The following is a 14,894-nucleotide window of genomic DNA, read 5'->3' on the forward strand; positions in this document are numbered from 1 at the left end:
TTTGTAAAAAAAATACTGAAATATAAAACTAAGTAACTTGTAAAATATTCTGATCAATTTAGGATTTCTTATCGTTCTTTGAAAGGATTTTGATCATTGATTTATGCTCGCGATAACAGTTTATTGAATTTTACGCAGAACAGAATCAACAATGCGAGTTTCAGAATAAAAGTTTCATTTTAATATTACATTTTTATGTGATTTTTGTAGCCTAAAAACGTGTGAATATCTTTTTACTTGGTAAAACAAAAAATATACATGATATATGTCATAAATAGGCTTTATTAATAAGTACTATAATAAAACGGTATTCCATTAAAAATATGTTTAAACATGGGATTTTCTATTTTATACGATGATTTTATTTGAAAATTGCATTTCCAGGCAGTCATTTAAAAAAAATGCAGGGTTTATTGATCTTAAGATGAAATACGAAGCTTATCTATTTTTAAAAAAATGTAATTAGTGTTTCTGTCATATCTATTTAAAAGAAAAGGATTTTATTGTTATATATATAATTTAATAAATTTTTTAGATATCTTACTTTCGAACTATTCTTACGAACCAAAAAAACATTTATATACATGTTCAAACAGCCTTAAACTAATGAAATTTTTGGCAATATTCCAGAAAATGTCGTCTTTCTCACCAGAAAATTACATTAAGGATATATTTTTTTTTAACTTAGATAAATTTAAAACGAAAATAAAATAACTGTTCTCCATATGAAAAACCAACTTATGCTGCGAAAATATATGCTTTAACTATAATTTTTAATATTTTCTAGTAAAACTAGAAAAGATTTGTCCAATAAAGTATGGTTAAGAAAACTTTCCTAATTTCTTACTCTAAAATTTTTTTTTTCTTGTATTAAATTTATTTCATTTAGATAAGATTCTTGTTCTTAAATATTAACTTCAATGTTATTTTTATGCCACTTAGTTATATATTTCAATTTTAACTAATTTAAATTGGGATAAACTTAAGTATTTATGTTATATGATGTTTCATTGTTTTTTGTGCTGAGCTTTTTTAGAATCGGTATATTAAAATAGCCTTTTGAAAAGAAAAGATTCCTTATAGATGGCAATACTGATTGCCAGGTATTGATTACAATACTCTATTTTATCTTAATTTAACAAAATGCCCAGTAAATTATTGAAATTCATAATTATTTTATATATCAAGATTTCCGATAGAACATGAATTTAAAAAACTACATGTAGGTTGAAATCCAAATATTATATGGTTAAAATCTAATATTATTATATATTTTACATTCTATAAATTATATAGTATATTATTTCCAAAAGAGTCAAAATTGTTAAAAAGATTTATTGTAACAACCATGATAATATAACATTATTGTTGCATGAGGTCATGTTCTCGTTTAATTTCTCTTTTAATACTTTATCAAAATTTTTTAATTCTTTGAGTTTACAACTATTAACTTTAATAAGGATTTGAAATTATTTTGTAAATATACGCTTTTTGAATTTACGCGACGTATCGTGTTAAATGCCTTAAATAATTTTATTGTTTTTTATTTCTAATTAAAAACCAAAATCTATAAGTAATTTATTACGAACTGCAGCAATACCTTTTTATATATTTACATAAAATATCAGTTACAATCTTGAAAATTTATGTATTATTAAATAAGTATGTTTCAATATAATTGGTTGCGTATCAATAATGAACTTAAGAAAGACCAAGAAAATTCTTTGGAAGAATCCTTAACCTTATTTTAATTGGTAAAAAATTAATAATTGCATGATTCATAATTATTATTCAATTACTTTGAGATTTTACTTTGTACTTTGACTGTGAAGAACGCATCTGATAATTTTATTAATAAGGTAATGGCTGAATCGGAATGATTTATTATAATATTTGCATATTTTAAGAATTTAATTTTGTAAATTTCAGTTTATTTTACTCATTGTAGTATTTTTAAAGTATACAAGTTAATTAGTAATCGATCATTCAGGATTCTATGTGTAATGAAATCTAGGAATTTAAATCTCTTAAATCAATGAAAACCCATAATATTTATAAAAATTGCTTTGTCAATCATGGATATTTTTCAATGCCATATCCACATTTTTAAAAATAACATAAAAATAAAATCTCTTTTATTATTAATTATAATATAAAGGTTTTTTTCGGAATAAATACGTTTATTATTTTCTTACTAATTCATATCAATTTTCGTAAATTAATGAAGATTCAAATATATATTATTTTAGAAATATTATCTGCGGTAAAATCCTGCAAATACCTTTAACATTAAATCATTTCGATCATTAAATATTTTACTTAGATTATTTTATTTTATCTTACACTCGTTTCGACTTATTATTTTACCCGTTTATATTACTTGTTCAGCTTAAAAAATTGTTGTCCATTTTTTTAAATAAAACCCGGCTAAATAATATTCATAAAATTAAAAAACAAAAAATATCTCTAAAATCGTCTTTATATTATTAAAAAAATCTTCAAAAAGCTTCAATGCTTTTGATTTATAAATAAATTATGTTTTATATCATTCCTTATTGTATCATTATAATCGCTGCCAGGAAAAAGATACTTGATGTCTTTTTTTTAAGATTTGTTTTCAAATACTTGAATTTAGTATAGATTCACAGAAAAATGGTTTGATCGGGCTTTTAAAAGATGGTTTTCACCGCAGATCATTTTTTTATCCGTACAACTTTAATATGCGTGCATAATTTTTTTAATCTTTTAATCGTTTAGTTCTCTTTAAAAAAAACCAGTTTTTTCACATGATTGGTTTTTATCTCATATATGTTGGTAACTCTGCTAACTTGTTTTAAAAAAAATCACAAGAGACCATATATCGAAAATCCTCAAGAAATATTGTAAAATTATCTCTTTTTAACCTAAGGATTCAAGATTATCTTAGAAGCTAACAAGTTCTAAATATTTAATGTAAGTAATTCCTGAGACTAGTTATGTTTTTAAAGAAGCTGTATCTATAATCATGTGATCCAGATAAAGATAGAAAAAATAATGCGGCAACACAGCTATCTCATAAAACATCGTAGAAGAACCTGTTTAGCTCTATAAAATCGAATACACTTATGAACCAAATATATTTCAGATATATTGTGAATTTGCATATACTTTTACTATACAAAAAACATATTGTGTTTAAAAAAGCCTCTTGACACCATGCGCAATTAGATTTAATAAAATATGGAATACGAATGATAACAGCTCTCAGAAATTTTTTTACCGCGTATAAACTGCCATCGATGATTTTGGGGTATATATGATTTAACGACGTGTGATCCTCTTTTAAAGGGTTTAAACCATACGATCTGGTTATTTTACTTATAACCGTAGTATAAGACTTAGAATTTTGATCATTAAAAGCTACAAACTGGAATAAAACCACAAAATATAAGCATGGCAAAACTTTCATGTGTATAATAATCATTATCTTTTTCATCAAAGAAATTGATTTTTGCTGTATATATAATTTTAACGATATATCATTCATATTAACTATTTCTGTTTAAAGATTACGATACTTAGCTTGAATTTATAAATATATATTCTTTAACAATAAATAGGGTTTTAAGTTTACATTTTACTCATGAAATCTTGAGTTTTTTGAATTTTATTGCATTTAAATACTTTTATCTCTTAAGTATTATTAAAATATTAATGCTGCAAGGATCTAAAAAATCGGAAACGTAAATTTGTGTTAAAATGACTTAATTTCCACTGAAAAAATCATTATTATTATCCAGAAAAAGTGTATATTTTAATAGATTTTCGTTTATAAATATAATAACATAAAATTTAAATACCTTTTAACTGGAGGATTCATGCAAAAAAATATACTTTCACATTATACTTTTATTTATTTAGAGCATATAAATATCCAAATTTCAAAAAATTTATTCATTGAATAAATAAAGGTTAACACCTTACCGTATACATTTTTTTTTATGCTAGCTAGTTATATATTATGATTGGATGTGTTCTGATGCATTATTTCTTATCTTTTATTGGAACAGGTATTTTATTACCTTAATTATATTTAAAATTTTATTGTAGCGGGGGTTTAGCATTAAAACTTTGTATATATTTTTTGTTTTTTTTTACAAATATTTCTGAGTTTAAAAAGACACAAAAAAGTCAATTTTAAAACAAAATATGTTTTGCGGGATGTATAATTAATAATTTTCTTTTTAATGCCAGGAATAAAATTGCTATATTCTTACCCATCGAATTTAATCTCGTTGCATACGTATTATAGAAACATATAAATATAATTTAATATGCCAAAAATTTGGGATGATCATATTTGACAGCATAGTATATAAAATTTATACACCTATAAACAATTTAAATTATTGCATCAACATAAAGGATTACGGTCTATGCTTTTTTATATTAATGATGTTTAAAATATAGATTTATTGTACGATTTTGTTTTTGAAGGATGGGTTTGCATAGAAAGACTTATATTATAAGTCATATGTCTTGCGATATCCCAGAAAATAAAATATCATATAGAAATGATAGTTTGAATTTTAAAGATAAAAAGACATCTGTCTTGAGACTAGTATTGATAAACCATGAATTTAATTTTGATAAACAGGATTTGTGTTGATTATTTTATTTCAGATTCAAACTATATAAACAGTTTTGCGGTTTTGCTTCCAATATGAAGGACCAAGTAAGAAACATGGAATCATTTTTGGAATTTAAAATCTGTTGTTTAATGAAACTCTCTGAGTTATTAAATAAGATTACTTTTAGTTTGTTACATCTACTTCAGATATTACTACATATCATCATACTCAGATGTCCCTATGTATTTTATCATCATTTGCAGATGGGTTATAAAATTCAAATTATTACAATTGAAAAACCAAAAAAGAAAACAACCAATGGGGAAGGAAATTGTATAAATTCTTTTTAATTATAAAAAAGAAAAAAACTAATGATATGCATGAAATAGTATGCAAATATTTGTAAGGGATAATTTTAAAATAGGTTATTATATAATAATGGGACTGTGTGGTAACACAATATAATAAGAGGTTTCTCAAAGAACTCGAAGTAACTAACCAGATTGAGTCATATGTACAAATTAGGGATTGAGAAAAACCCTTGAATTAATAAGTCTTGAACGGAGGAGAGGTATTGAAAGAGACTTCAGAGATGAGAAAATAGCTGAAAGTATTAATACGCTTGCGCACGAGTGATCAAGCAAGTTGTGCTTGAGAACAAAAACTAAAATTATAACGAATAATTTAGGCCTAAATAAATAAAATTATCAAAGAATGAAACGGCATACAAATATTTGCAATGGATATTTAAAAATATGTTATTACGTAGAATGAAATAGTATAAAAATATTGTTGATAGAAAATTTTTAAATATGTTATTTATCCAAGATGTGATTATAAAATTAAAAATAACAACGAATCAATGCAATAATTTTTTATGCAACAAACTATATAAATTTAGTTAATATGAATATTTAAATTAATAGAAATGATGTAATCTATCAATGTTATGAAATATAAATATAATTTGGATTTGAAAATCGCCCAGAACATACAAGGATCGTATTAAAATCTTCGGAATTTGCAAGATTTTTCAAGGTCATTATTAAATTCCTTTTTTTGCTTTCTCAATGTTTATTAATTTACTTTCCGAATTTTTTGTTTAATTGCTTTTTTGAAAATACATGTAAGATGTTTATAGGAAGGTGTCAGGAATGCCAACTGAAGCGGAAGCATCCATACAAACAGTAGGATTGAGGAATACATTCGAACCAATATTTTTGAGAGAAGAAGACGCATCAAGGAAGATTGTAAAGATGTTAAGGTGGGAATAGGTATCAGTGCAATCTGTTCTATAAAGTAATCTAAAGTTTTGTTGAACAACTATAAAAGCTGAAAATCAAATTAACCGATAAATAAAAATCAATGTTTTTAATGGGCTTTCTTTTTTTTCGCACAATTTATCTATGAATTTGATTCCAGTGATTATAAAATGAATATATAATTAAAGGAATTAGCACTCAAATTCGGGGCGGCCCATAGCATTAACATTAGATTAATGAAAGAATATTCTTATCACGATAGAATCTTGGTTAAGATTACAATACTTCACGTATTTTAAGTCATATTTGTTTGCTTGATAGGCGAATTTATGGACTTAAGTAAACTAAAATGAGAATATTTTTAGGATGTAGTTTTTAGATATATAAAAGTAAGGGTTTTAGACAATAATTTTCATAATGAGATAACATGGGTTTTGGCATATTGTTCTATTACAAAAAAATTATTAAAAGAAGTTTATTGGGGAAGTAATAAAATAAATAAGCATATTGTATGAAAAGTGGGGATTCCAACGGAAGCTGAAAAATATGCACAAATAAATGTGTTGCTAAAAACACTTGAATGTATGGGTATTGAGTATAGAATATGTATTGGGAAGACTTAATGATGATGAGGTAAAAAGAACAATCAGCTAAGTTTGTTTAATAACGCATTCTGGAATTTTGGTTGTGCAAGATTAATCTGTAAAAAATCGAATCAATCCATAAATAAATATTGCATTGGTTTAAAAGAAAACTTGTCATAACTACACGCAGAGGCATAATTAAAAGGTAGGATATTCACTTTATGTGTATGATAAAATTCAACTATAAAGGATTAAAGACAATCAGAAGACGCTCGGTTCAGGAAATAGTATCAATCTAACTAGCGTTGATAAAATATGACCACTTTAATAAAGGCAGATTTAAATCGTAGTTGACGATATCAGATATTTTGTGCATGATAAAAGAAAATGTATATCTAATTAGTCGAAAGATAATAGTGTTTATCTATAAATTGACCACTGAGAAAATAAAAAACCGAAAAGTATAATCTGTAAGCCATAAAATTACCTTAATTTATAAATACTAATCTCAAATTATACCTACGACATGACATGGCTTGGCTTGGTGTAGCAATAAATAAAATACGCCGTATATTAAGGAATATGGAACACCGACAGAAGCTGAAACAATAAGACATTTGAATTGATGAAAACACATAAATTGGTAAGTATTGAGGGTGAAGATGTATTCTGGATCATTGTAAAAAATTTTCGCATAAAAAAATATTCAGCCTCCCTTTCTAAGAACAATCTGAAGTTATTTTATTCAATTTTAAATAGCTTTAAATCAAATTAACCCAATAAAATAATTTATGCTGACTCGTCTTTATGATAATCTTAATTTTTAATAAATATAAAATTTGTAGAAGCTTTGAATAATGAAGGAATGATGCTTTAGGGTCAAAATTTTTTATCATTAATATCGATAAATATTTGCCCCTATTTGTTTAATTCTATTAGAAATTAAAAACTTATATTGCGGGTATTTGCAAATTATTATTGGTTTAATTTAATCCAATTTTGTGCCTATATAAAATAATTCTTGCTAAAATAACAAATGAACGTGTACTGATTTAAATATTTAAAAAACACGGTCTATGCAATTATTTGAAAAACTTATTTCGATTCAGTTCTTTAATATAACAATATGCCTTTTATAAATTTCTTTGTATGTTTTTAATTGATTAATAATGATATTTATTCCTCGAAAATTCGGTCTTTAATGTCACTGATCTTTTTTTAATATACGCAGAGCTAATTATATTTATCCAAATTTTAGAGCTATTCAGTTTTAAATCTTTTTTGCATATTATCGAAAAAAAATTATTCATATATGGGGTATTGGAATTAAAGAAACTTCAGAGTTCGTCTCTACATTCAGCAATTTGAACTTCTCCTTTGTTTTAATACTTTTTTATAAGGTGATAAGCTATATTTTATTTCTTCTAGCACGGAATATCACATTTATTATTTAAATTATATCTATTTAGATGTTCATAATTTACATAACAGAAAATGTGTATCAAAATGCGTCTAACGTGAAATGATAGAAAAAAAATACCATAAGTCGTATATTAGAGATTTAGGAATACGTATCAAAACTGAAATAATGAAGAAATTATGTATTTAAACACTTTAATTGGCAATTCTTAGTGAATAAAAAGCGCTGTGGATATTTTTAAAGACATTAAAGCTTTAAGATGCATAAATTATATATATTTTATAGATTCATCGGATGTTTTGATAAAACAAATTTATTTGGCTAATAATTAAATTTTCCTTTGAAGAAATTATGTTAAAATATACATCCAGGTATTACCATATTGTACATAAAACCTAAAGCTTTTTATTTATCAATCTCGGTAATTTTTATTTTATTTATCTAGTAACTTAACATTTTGCTTTGATATAGTCTATAATATTTAAACCTATTCTCGAATAATAACGCAAGGCTTGGTTTGCAATCAATAAAAATACCATGCACTACCAAAGAAAAGACTTGGGCATGTTTCTATTACCATATTTTATTTAAAAATCATAATGATGAATGTTTAACATTTGCCTGTTTAAATTCATGGGGTAGATCTTTGCCTTACACGATAATTAATAAGGTCATAAATATATAATGTGGTAGTTTTTCTTTTTACTATTTCAATACCAAGCGAAAAAAAATGAATTACTGCATAGAGTAATTTATGTTTAGGCTTCTTCCACATAATTTACAGCATAAACTCCTCTATGCCTGTTCTCAAAAAAAAATACTAATTCATTTTTTACTCAACATATTGTTCATTTATATTATTTTGCGCCTGTTATAATTTCATCTACTTGATACAATGATCTTTAATTAACCACCATGCCAATATTTATAAAACCCTTTTCCATATATTGTGTTCTCTGTCTTTATAGAACTTGATTTTTTGATTATTAATTTTATTTATGGGCTAATTTTAGCATGTAATTTTAAATAATATCTTCAAGCAAAACGTGATTTATTTACCGTGGACAGATATTATGCATACACTTGGCTATATCCTCTTCTCTTACATCTTTACAAGATCTATTAGTTTTACTGTTTTCTCAATCTGATAATTAGTATATATGCCTCTATTTAGTTTGTTGCTTCGAGTTCTTTCTAAAAACTTCTTTATTGTCGTGTGTTCACTTCATACCATGTTACAAAACAGGGTATAATCTTTTTCTTGCTCTTATAAATATATATATCACGATGCTAGGAAATCATTATTGTTTATTTTCGACCATATTTATATTATCTATTCTTTTTAAGAAAAATTTCTACTAAGAAGTAACCTATATTCTTTTCAATGTATATGAACATATTGATCCAGTCACTAGAAATATAATCTTCGTCCAAATCCACGTATCTATTTTTATCTCTACATATTCAGGTTTTAAAAAAATTATTGTATGAAACCTGCGGATTTTATTTGTTTTCTTAATACAATATTTAATTGTTAGCATGAAATATTTCAATATTAATTTACCATTGTGTCTCCTTGTTTAATATTTGCCTTATATTCCTTTGCATCTTGTTTCTAGGTCATCAAACATTTTTTAAGATTTATTTCAGTGATCGCATTCTGATTTCTCACAAAAAACCTTTATCTTGAATATCGTGTGTCTGTCTTCTTCAGATGGTTACATTTTTTAGCACTGTAGCCACTTTAGAATTAAACCTAATATCCAGGGCTTAATTATCGTAAGCATTGCAGGGTTTTTTATTGTAGTCTTTTTAATTTTACATCAAACAATGTCTCTTTTTGTTTTTAATCTACCACGTGAGATCCAAGTTTGTGACATTGTATTTTATTTTCTATTTTTAATAAAGCAGCTGTTTTAACGATCGGTCTTCTTTCTGTGATGATTATTATTTCAACTGCAGAAATATATCTTTTTTATTTAAACAATATTTTTCTAATCCACATATAAGTATATTTCTTTTCAAATATAATCTATCTTTATAAGATGGTCGCTTATGTATTTTGTTCTTTATTAAAAGATTTTTTAAGTTATTGTATAATTTTTTGAGATCATCAGGTCCTTATTTAAGCAGTCCAACGAAATAACAATTGTGCGAAATTGCATGTTAACCTATGCATTTTATGTCGTTTTACCGTTCCGTTTGATTTTATATTAACTTTTACTGTTTTTATTATTTTTTGCGTACTTCCTAAAAGTTTTGGGTTTCGTTTCTGAGTTATTCTCTTCTATTATTCTAAAATATTTGTATCCGTCTTTACCGTCCTTAAAAATTTTGTTTCTGTGCTGTTTAGTTATTTCTTGCTGATTTTTACGTGTTTTTCTCTATTCGTATATTACCAAAGAACTGCGATGTTCCTTGCATCAGAATTTGTGTTTTTGTCATCTTTTGCTATAGTCTTTAGATCATAAATAAAATAAAGTGGTATGTTCTAAAAGATGTTTCTTAAATCTTGATAGACACTACTAGGTATTTGAAGTTTACTACTCGACTTATCGGATCTACACATGGCATGAAAAGATAAGGTGATAGAAAGTCACCCAGAGAATTCATACTATAATCTTATATATATCAAGTTTAGTCATGCTAACAATTTTAGTTGTTTATATGTTGATGTCGCAACTCAATAATTTATTTTTGCACATTAAGATATCAAAAAAGGAAGTGGTATTCATTATGGTTTTATGGGAATTTTTTTTATTAAACCATGTGACGCATAATTTTCTATCTCATTTAGTGTTCACCAATACTTTTGAATCCGTAGTTTTCAGCACCTTGGTCTTTCTGACTGTGTAGAGTATATTTTCGTCCAAAAATTTGTATACTTCATGCCGCTTCATACAATCATTGCCATGACTTGATTATTATTTAATATAGGTTTGACATAAATTTTATGGATATAAGCTTAGATTTAGTCCCAACTTCTTTTTTTATCAAGTGTGTTGTTCTTGAATAGAACCATTTATTTTCTTCTGCATTTGTCAGGCATGTCTTAAAATCATCTTGTATAATGTTGAATGTGGTATGTTATTTTATTAATATAAATATTATCAATTCCGCCGTATCTAACAGCTTCAAATTGAAATAAATACAAAAATGGCATAGAATTCAGTTTAAATGATAAATTTAGCTATAACTATATTTTTGAAAAGTCGGAGGTGCGGATGTTATGAATCTATATGTTTTCGTGTTATTTATTGCCAATTTTTTATACATACGCTTCTATAAAATATGTGGCTTATTTTATATTATGTATTCTTGTGTTTCTATGATAGACTTTCAGCAAGATCTTTTGTTAATTCAAAATTATATGTGTCATTTTGTAATGTTTTTAGCATCTTGCTGTCTTAATTTTGGAATATTCGTATCTTATCTTTATTTTTATTTATTATACAAGCACTACACTTCTCTTATCTAGGATATTTTAATGTATCCATTAACCTTCTAGAGAATTTCCTCTCTCGTTCTTTTGCCTTTAGATTCTTTTCTAGCAATTTTATGGTCTTGGGTTTTACAAGTTGAATTCTTCGAAACCCTTTATTTTTTTATCTTGATGTAGTTTTCATCACAAATCACTGGTTTTTGCTCACAATTTTTTTATTGCTCTTCTGTCCTGCTCATAGCATTCTTGAAATTATGCACATCCTTTTGGGGTACAGGCTAGTAATTTACGCAACGACTGATGTGTTAAAAATACTTTATTTTTTTATTTGGTCTTAGTCTAAGGTACTTTTTCAGATGAAAAGGCGTATGAAATTTTTATTTTTCTTGCCTGATATTTTTTTATGACTTTACTTTCAAATTTATCTGGATTATTATTAACCTAAAAATCTGGAAACTTAAATTAATTGGTTTTATTTTGTCTTTTTGTTTATAAATCAACAATTTTTAATCCTTGTCCGATTTTCGGTCATTGTCTTTCAGAACATTTAATGGTTTAGACTTAAGCTGGGACATAATTATTCTGTATTTAAACATATCATTGTAGAGTTTTGTAACCTCTTTCTTTGTAATATCGGCATCTATTTGAATCTTTCTAAGATAGAGATGGAAACCTCATAGATTCATTGTTTTATTCAAAGTGGTGTTCTGTTTGATAATTTATGTAGGGTTGATCTATTGTTATATTTAAGTGCTAGAATATGATAAAACCGTTTTTTTGTTCCAATTGTACGTTACAGAAACATTTTTTAATGTTTTATCTTTGGCGTCATCTTCTCCTATTATTTTTCTTCCCCCCATTTATTGCGAGAATTTTTATATTTTTAATAATGAGTGATCTTATGGATTTTTAAATTTAAGATGCAAGAAAATTCGCATAAAGTAAACTCTATAAGAAGTTCGCTGCAAATTATTTGATTAATTAAATTGAGCAGATTGTATATCAGTTATAGATAACATTGATAATAAAAAATGGATTTTTTCAAAATTGGTCATAAAAAAAGTCGTCAATATATCGGATCAATTTTTATCAAGATCAGGTTAATTTTATTTTTAATTTATGATTCTTTTGCACTTTATTTTGAATTTGTAAATTATTAGAAAACTAGACCTAGATCCTAAAGGCTGTGGATGTGAATTCATTAAAAAAAACTTAAGATGATGTTTTCTATTTTTATGGGCAAAAAAAATGGGATAAATTTGTAAATGCATATTACATGATGTACGTAAATCCTTTGGGCTTGTAAGAAATCCACATAGTTTTTTTTGTGCTTTGTTTGAATTTATTTTTTCGTTTTATATTTATAAGAACTTTATTTTAAAAGACACATAATTTTTTTGTAAAAAAACTAGATAAATTTTATATTCTGTATATAATTTTGAGCCTAATATAATTACCAATTGATTATTTTATAGGATATTCTGCTTTGAATGATAAAATTATAATATTATGTTTGTTTATTCACTGAGTAAATGCGTATTGAATAAAATACTTTATTGGTATCTATTCGTCTATGAAATTCAAAAATGGAAGTGTTTTTAAGCCTGTAGATTTATCTTAATTTATTATAACATGTGTGAATAAAAACAAACTTTGAGGTTAATAATCTAGAACACATGCAGGAAAAACTATATTGTAAAACATACTTAGATTATTTATGCAGGATAAGCTAGATATAGGACGAAAAAACTATTCTTAAAAACATATTTGGATTATAATTTGTGAAAGTTTAGACATAGATAAAACCAATTATATCCTAGAACGTGATTAGCTATTATTTCTGGAAAGGTATATATTCAGAGACTAACATATTTTAAAACATATTTGGACAATAATCAGGCAAAGAGTAGATATATGCAGCGGATATATATAGAACGTGATTAAAATAAGTTGTTTCTAAATGACCCTCCGGTGCCTATTTATAGTGCTATGGGATTTCAAAATGTGAATTAGTATATATCTTTCTCATTCACGTAAAATTATACTTCAAATAGATTCACTATACATATTTTGTAATATTAATCATCATAATGTACATGTAAGATCTAGAGAAAATTTGGTAGTAAATAAACTTTTGTTTTTTTTTATTATAGAAAAGCTAATTGTTCTCATATCTATCTAAAAAATATATGTCAGGCTATATTTAAAATATAAAAAAATTATTAAAATTTATTCTTTATATATTTTTCAGTTTGCAAATTTAATCGTGTATTCTTAATTCTTCAGAAAAAGGTATTAAATATAATACAGGAAAATTTTGAATTTTAAAAAATATATTTCTCTAATATTTAGATAAGAGAGTATTTTAAAGTTATGTAAAAATTTGTTGGAATTATAACATTTTTTTCCTATCACTCTGTCGTGAAATATCTGGTATATTTTAATTTTGTATTAGTGAACTATTAAAAAAAAAATTCAATAATTTAAACTAGACGTTTATTTTATCATACCCTGCAATATTTTTTTGCATTATAACTTTAGATCCATTGGACAAGATAATTACATTTTAGCTTTTTTTAGAAAAACTGCTAGATATGAATTCTATTCTCACTATACATTGTAAAAAATTTCTTATATTTCAAAATTTTTATACATATAAGACTATCGAAAGCTTTTTTCGTATGATTTTTTATTATTATTGAGTATTTACAATGATCTTCACTTTTTTCATATAAATCCATCAAAACGCAAACAAGCTCAGAATTCTTATAGAAGTTAAAAATAAAAAAATAGCAATCTGCTCATTTTGATGCCTTAATAAATTTGTGATAGATTTGAACTTTTTCATATTTTTTGATATGGATCTTATCGGCATTAAAAGTTAATTTAAGAAAATTATTTTTGACCTCGTACAAGAGCATCGCCAGGTAAAAAAACCCATAATAAAAGTTGAAATTTATGATTAAGGGAATAAATTATGTTAATTTGAAAAAATATAGCAAACTTCTACAATTTACTACGCAAAGATCGTTTTATCAGAGGTACTTTGCAACAATAAATTTTTAAATGAAAAATTATTTTTAGGAATAATATCTCAATTTTTAGATGTGATATTTTTCTTATCTCTTTTTTCTAAATGTCATCATTTTGTATAATTTTTCTATGAGACCCTTTCTTGATTCTTCAATTCCATCGATTCATTAGCAAAAAATATTTTCAAGCAAAATAAGTTTATTTATATATTATTTAATATAAGTAATACGGCTTAAACAATTAAAAATTGCTTTTTTACGACAATTAGGGTGTTTTATTCTTAAGAAAGTTGCGCTTCTAACCATTAAATTATAAGATCTTAAAATCATATTATTAGACTTGCATAAAAAAATCTTATAGGAAAAATATAAATACATAATCAATCAGGATGCAAAAAAAATTTAGAAAAATTTTATTTAGATTATACTTTTCAGCTATAAAAAAAATATTTACCTAATATTTTAAAGTTTATTTTATAACACTACAAGCGTAAGTAAATTTTAAACTGCAATTAAAAAATATTCTGTAGATTAAATAGATAAG

This window comes from Rhyacophila brunnea, unplaced genomic scaffold, assembly GCF_057557595.1.
Source record: "Rhyacophila brunnea isolate RB1 unplaced genomic scaffold, BYU_Rbru_1.0 scaffold_35, whole genome shotgun sequence".
Taxonomy (NCBI): Eukaryota; Metazoa; Arthropoda; class Insecta; order Trichoptera; family Rhyacophilidae; genus Rhyacophila; species Rhyacophila brunnea.